The sequence below is a fragment of the Lactuca virosa genome, chromosome 5 (genome assembly GCF_052849685.1).
Source record: "Lactuca virosa cultivar CGN04683 chromosome 5, Lactuca_virosa_CGN04683_v6, whole genome shotgun sequence".
In the NCBI taxonomy this organism is placed as follows: domain Eukaryota; kingdom Viridiplantae; phylum Streptophyta; class Magnoliopsida; order Asterales; family Asteraceae; genus Lactuca; species Lactuca virosa.
In genome coordinates this window covers 124,748,165-124,755,183 of record NC_136430.1, presented here as the reverse complement: position 1 = coordinate 124,755,183, position 7,019 = coordinate 124,748,165, and the positions used below count along the sequence as shown (strand labels likewise).

At 40.1% G+C, this 7,019-nt stretch overlaps 1 pseudogene; it reads left to right on the top strand.

Annotated features, from left to right (window-relative positions):
* The first annotated feature begins 4,441 nt into the window (after positions 1-4,441).
* On the top strand, positions 4,442-6,745 carry LOC145111713 (DNA polymerase pseudogene; annotated as a pseudogene).
* Positions 6,746-7,019: the final 274 nt, after the last annotated feature.

Here is a 7,019-nt window from a genome sequence, read left to right as displayed (position 1 = left end):
GATCTCGTGTAAACCCGCATGATGTGGTAAAGGGAGGATATTAGGGGAAGCAGTGAGTGGAGATTCCCCTGCAGAGAGCGGGATAAGGGGAGACCCTCACGTCCGGTTCGGAGGGCGGGGATATCCCGACCCTACTATCATTATGCCTTTGCAATGTTACTTGGTTCAACTCTATTTGTGACCTTTTCTCGTATGTGGGACTCTCTATCTTCTTGGGTAGATAATCGATCGTCTTTCATTTGGATAGTGAGTTGTTTTTATAATAAGTCAAGTCAAGAATCATAATCGAACTGGAGGAGCTTGCCAGGATGGCTTGGTAAGCAAGCAAGCAGTTATGTAGGCGCCAACTCCCAGTTCTTTCTCTTCTTTCTTTTTTATCATCAAAAGATGATTGCTGGAAGAATAGAGATCCGGTCTTTCGTTCGCAACAAGGTAGCCATAGGGAGAACCTGTGGCTGGATTGAATCCTATACCCTCAAGTTCTTCAAGTCTGGATTCATGGATAAGCCTTCAGCTAAGAGAAGGAGAAATGCTATAAGTCAAAGTCAACTTCGTTCACCACTACGTTCTTTCAGAACCGCTCCGTGGGCTTCCCTGAAAGCTAAGATGTGGAATAGCGCTAGCTAACAAGTAAACGAGTGAATCTTGCGTAAGTGAACGGAATGTTGTTGGCATGTTCGAGCTAAGCAAGTAAACTACTTCTCTTCGTTGTGTAGGCGAAGTGAGTTGGCTGTTTCGAGCTAGGGCTAAGCGAGCCAGAAGTGATCCAAGCTGGAAGTAAGCCGGAGTTCGTAGGCTAAGTGAACGGGGAGCAACAGATGATCGAAAAGCGAAGATAGGCGCATAGTTCAGTGATCTACAAGAGTGGTAGAGGTCCTGATCAAGTTGTTTTAACAAGCTAGTTAGGCCAGATAGGCTAAACTAGTAGTTCGTAGTTCCCCAGGCCAGCGGGGTAGGTGCTTAGCTTGTTAGGAACCGAAGGCTGTTTGCGTACTTGCTTGTTCAAGCCTGAAAAGAAGCCAATAAGCCGCAGTTACAGCGGGAAAGGGTTGAAGTTGCGAAATCAGGCATAGGGTGTACGAATTGCACTGATCGTAAACCATCCAGATGCTTATGGGGCAGAACAGACCGATTGATTAGTTCCCGTGATCGTCGATCCACTTTATCTAATGCAACTCGGGAAGAAGCTGCTAAGATCCCGTCGCTTACAAATGCTCCAGCGTGAAATAAAGATTTTTTTAGGTACAGGGATAAATTCGTACAATAGTGCGAGGACGGAAAAGAAAACGACCTTCTTTGACGCATGTTCTCCCAATAGTGCGAGTACTGACTTGTTCGTAGAAAAGAAGAGTCCTAACTAGTATACCGTCTGCTATTCTTACTAAATCTCAAGATTGAATTGGTAGTTGTACAACTGAACACGGTATGAGAACTATACAAATTGAACACGATATGGGTAGGAGTCAAGTGGAACATAGAATTGTTTGTAGTCAAATTGAACATAGAATTCTTTATTGACAAGTTTGTGGGTATGTGGTTTTTGCATTTCGTTCAATAGGGGAACACGAGACCTATAAAGAAAGGGGAATACAGATAAATGTTTTTTAGATTTTGACGTATTAGTAGGATTCATTCTTTTCCTCTCCACAGATACCGAGATCTATCCATAGATAGACGCACTAGAAAGTTGAACAGGAAAGTTGAGACTGGCTTGTTCATGAGGCTAGTTCATGAATTAAGGTTTTCTAGTTTCAATCTATAAATATTGTTTAGCCCTCACTCGCCGGTGGGCTCACAACACTTGCTTTGTTGATTGAATAGATCGGGATGCCCTCGGGGACATCCCTCCCTGTTGTTGTTGATTGAATAGTGGAGATTCTCATACTTTTTAGCTGACTTCTTGCTTCCTTCGTACATTAGCTGCACTAGACTGTTGAGCTATAGAGTTTAGACTGGAAATGTACTACAGAAAAAGCAGTAAGTCTGTCAGATCTAACAGGTGGTTACCTAAGTAGCCCTACAAGTGAAATGTATGATCGTTACAGGCTTTTAAGTTCAAGTAACCCGGGGAATTTATATATAGAGCTTAATAATCCCAAGAATCTCTGCGAGATAATGAACTGTCTACAAAGTCAAGCTTTTCAAATAAATAAAGAATGGCTTTTATATTTAATAACACACCAAAGTCACTTTGAAGACTTTGGATTGCTCACGCCTGAGTTTGTGGGATATATTAATATACTGGAAGTATCAGGAAAACTTCGTTCATTATACATGAGCGATGCGTATATAAAAGAGAACTTTACGTTCAATGAGTTGTTACAAACATTACAAATAGATATTCAGCGTGCTCGTTATGAGAAAATGATATTTGACTTGGCGTTAGCGTACGGAGGTTATTCATTTTATTTACCAGCCTTTCTGGATTTCCGGGGTAGAATCTACCGTTGTGGAGTCTTACACTTCCACGAGTGTGATTTTTCTAAAAGCCTGATCCAATTTGTGGAATCACAAGAGTTAGACTACAGGGTTGCAGTAGTTGCTGCATGCTTCCAATTTCAGTCCTTCATGTTTGACAAGGGTGCATTGAGTTGGTTTAAGGACAAAACCACCGCACTAATGCAGGAGGATTGTGTCTCCCGAAGAGATTTCATACTATCGGATTCAGATAGTGCGAAGTGTTTTATCAAGCATGCTGTTAAGGCTAAACATCCCTTTCAGTTCTTATCTAGTTTTCTCCCTGTCTATTATTGTAATATAGAATCTATTATGCACATACCTATTACCCAAGATGCTTCAGCCAGTGCGTATCAAATCATGTCTTATTTCTTGCTAGATGAATGGATGGCGAGGAAGACGAATCTAATTCAATCTCCTAAAGGTGAAATAGAAGATATTTATATATCTATCCTAAATGAACTGCAAATTCATATAGTGAAAAAAGTAGAAGATAGAAATCTCTCCAAAACCCTTATCGAGGTACTCGATAGAAAGATAGTGAAATCGATCTTCATGCCTATAATCGATGGGAAGACGGTTATGAGCACAGCTCACGATATAAAGGAGAGTCTCTCTAGATTCCTGACACCGAAGGAGTGCTTTCAGATTGCAAAACTGTGCTTTGAGTTCTGGAAAGATAGGTTTCATAACATGGAATGTTTTATCCGTTTGATCTGTAGTATAGGCTGGGTTGCCTCAGCTAGTGATCGCCCAGTATTGTATGACATAGAGAACATTCTAACAATCCTGGACTATATGAAGATGGAACCAATCAATATCTGGGTTTATGATAAATTGCATAAGAAAACACGTCAAGTAACTCTGAGAGTAGCTACTGATACACGAGATCGCAGGAAGACAGAGATCTCATCCTTCGTCAACTTCATCCATCAGAAGGATGCACATATTGCTATGAAAGTGGTAGAACAGATGCTTTATTATAAAGCGCCTATCTATACTGTTCACGACAACTTTATAAGTTCCACGTATCAAAGCAAAAAAATTGCTGGTATTTATAATAATGCTATTATTAGTCTGGGGCGTCCTCTAAGAATCATAAATGAGTTCATTTATTTGAATATCATGAAACATATTTATGATACTATAGATAGAGAAATCTCAGATGATCTTATGGATCATGTAATCCCAAGATATTCATTACTGTATTATTTGGAAGAAAATATCCCAGAAAACATATGCCTTTCTTCTTGTAAGAGGAAAATATGGGATGATAAGATCCAAATTATTTTGAACTCTTACGATGCCTATACTCGTCTTGTATGCGGAGAGTATGAAAATACTAACGATGGTTGTCGTATGCATATAAATAAATATGAGGATTTCCTTTCTATGATGAAGAGAAAGTCCGAGCTTCCCTTATATAGCACGTACTTTTAAAGAAAAGAAAAAGCCAATGTATTTTACAAGTAACAGCATACAAACCATGTTTTCCACAGGTAACAGCATACGAACTAGTAAGAGCATAGAAAGAATGTTTTCCACAGGTAACAGCATACGCACGAGGGCATACTGTACATACAACGTATATATTGACAAGTTCTTGAATCGCATCTTTGCTAGTATAGAAAGGACATGGGTGCAGGATCCGCATAGATGGTTAATCATAGCTAGTCATAGCTTCCGCGAGCCCAAACCTTCTACTAATGATGTGGATCTATATGCTCCAAGTATAATGGATCTTTTACACCAGTTTTCTTACACATCCCTCATAGGTTACGCAAAATTTGGGATTTTACTTACCACGCTGTGATCTTACGGGGAGGAGATAACTTTTTCAATAGGTACTGCTATCCCCTTGACTGAGGAGGGTGGTAATTTTCTTCCAAAAAAATGGGTCTATTCTCAGCTCTATAAAGTCCTTTTAAAATCTTCAGAAATTTATGAGGGGGATGAAATAGTTCGAGTCGCTATCAGAGTCTATATGGAACAGGATAAAAAGCTGGAGAGGCCAACCCTATCTGAAGAAGAAAGACAGAACTTACTTCATTCTGTTCTTTTAGATGTCTCTAATAAGACCGAAGAGGGATTAACTGAGAGCGATGCTCTAACAGCAAGGAAACTCCGGGTAAGTAGACGCCTAAAATCTATCCCCGCGTTAAAGGAACGTAACATTACGCTGAGACCCTTCATTGTATTCGATCTCGAGACGCTACTGGATGAGAATAATTATCATAAGACTTATGCAGCTGGTCTCTTGATGGTATTTCCTGGTAAACATATAAATGATATGCTGATCGAGACCTACTTTAGCGAAGACTACTCTATACTGTATCCGACGGAGTTTGAAAAAAGGAGTGAGAAGGTGCTTTTTGACTTGGTATTAAGGATCTCTGCTCTTGTTAAAAAACACAAGTCTGTAAAAACTATTTACTTCCACAACTTTTCTAGATTCGATGGTATTCTCTTGCTAAAGCACCTCGCATGTAAGCACCCGAAATATAAGGTCAAACCTCTGATGAGGAATAACAGGCTTTATGAGTTAGTCGTCTATTTAGGTAAAAAGATGTTATTTCGCTTCAGGGATTCCTATAATCTACTTCCTAGTAAACTATATGAGTTGGCTAAGAGTCTCTGTCCTGATCTAGGCATGAAGGGTTCTATCAAGTATAGCGAAGTCACTCCTGAGAAGCTGGTTAGTATGAGAGATGAATTGGTGGAATATATGAAGCAGGATATCTATCTCTTAGGTGGTGTGATGAAAAAAGCACAAGAAATATATTGGAATCTGTACAAAGTGGACATTGAGGGTAAAATCACCCTTTCCTCACTAGCTCTAAGCATATTTCGTTTGAGATACTACGATGAGGAAATCTTTCCAATCCACATCCCTAGCAGAAATGAAGACAACTTTATAAGACATGCACACTACGGTGGTCACACGGATGTGTATAAGCCTTATGGGGAGGACCTATACTACTACGATGTGAACTCGCTCTATCCATTTGTCATGAAGGAATACCCAATGCCTGGTGGTGTACCAGTCTGGTATGGAAATCTGGAAGACAGGGAGTTAGATAGCATGTTAGGCTTTATTGAAGCATATATAGTATGTCCGAAAACTATAAAGAAGCCCTTTCTACCCTATCGAGAGAAGGAGGGTACTCTCATCTTTCCAACAGGTGAATTTGTAGGTGTATACTATAGCGAAGAATTGAAGTTTGCTAGAGAGATTTGCTACACAGTGATTCCAATCTCTGGCTACCTCTTTGAGAAGAAGGAAAGTCCATTCAGGGAGTTTGTAAGCGTTATCTTTTCAAGCAGGTTAGAAGCTAAAAAGTCAGGGAATGATGCTTTGTCTTATGTGTATAAGATTCTAATGAATTCGCTATATGGTAGATTCGACACTAACCCTAAGGGCACAATAACCGAGAACTGTGATAACGAAAGACGCAAAGTTTCAATAAGAAAGACTAATTTGATATCTACTGATGAGCTTAGCGATTCCAAATACATCATTACCTATCATACCAATACCGAGACAGATTGTTGGGATCCACCGAAGAACTCTACTGTCCAACTTGTTGCTGCAATCACAGCCAATGCTAGGATCTATATGTACCCCTACACCTCGAGAAAGGACTGTTACTACACGGACATTGACTCTGTTGTGCTAAGTAAGCCACTACCTGAAGAATTGATTTCATCTTCTATCTTAGGTTTGTTTAAGCTAGAGGACAGAATAGTTAAAGGATACTTTTTAGCTCCGAAGGCCTATTACTTATGGAATGAGAAAGGAAAGGATAATGTCAAGTACAAAGGGCTTGCGAATAAGGAAATCACTCCAGAATGGTTTCTTTCAGAGTACGCTGACCCTGATCGTACGCAACAAGTAGCGGTGGAAGCCAACTTCAGGATTGAGTGGTCCTCACTTAACATCTTCAAGAAAGACATAAATGTCCATGTTCGGCTTACTCAAAATCCTAAGAGGAGAAAAGTCTATGAGGGGGAGTATTGGGTTGATACAAAGCCTGTTGATGCCAAAGACATGTCTAGATTAGATAACATTAGCAAAAAACTAGTCATGTTGCTAAGGGATGATGTAACACATCTTAAGAACGAGAATCTGTTTCTCCATGAAAAATTATCTCATAAGGAAAGAGAGATGAAAAAGGGGAGAGACAATGAGATGAAAGAAGAACCTACAGAGGGCACTATCCCTACTATAGACGAGATACCTAATACTGACATTAAGAAGAAGGTGAAGAAACCTAATACTGGCAAGTAGAAGAAGAAGAAACCCCCGGACTAGAGCCTTCAGTGCTTTGGTTGGGTGGTCAGGTGAGCCCTAAGAAAATTGGCTTAGAAAAGATGAGATAGGGTGGATGATTAATTGGTACCGGTTAATGATGCGATGGGTCCTAATCAATGTGATTGGCATAGTTCACTTTTAGCCCCAACAACATATACCAGTTGCATTTGACCGAGTTGAAGCAGCAGATCCAACCAATCCGTTGACCAAGTGAAGGCTGGATAGGCACTAGTCATGAACGTCCAACTCG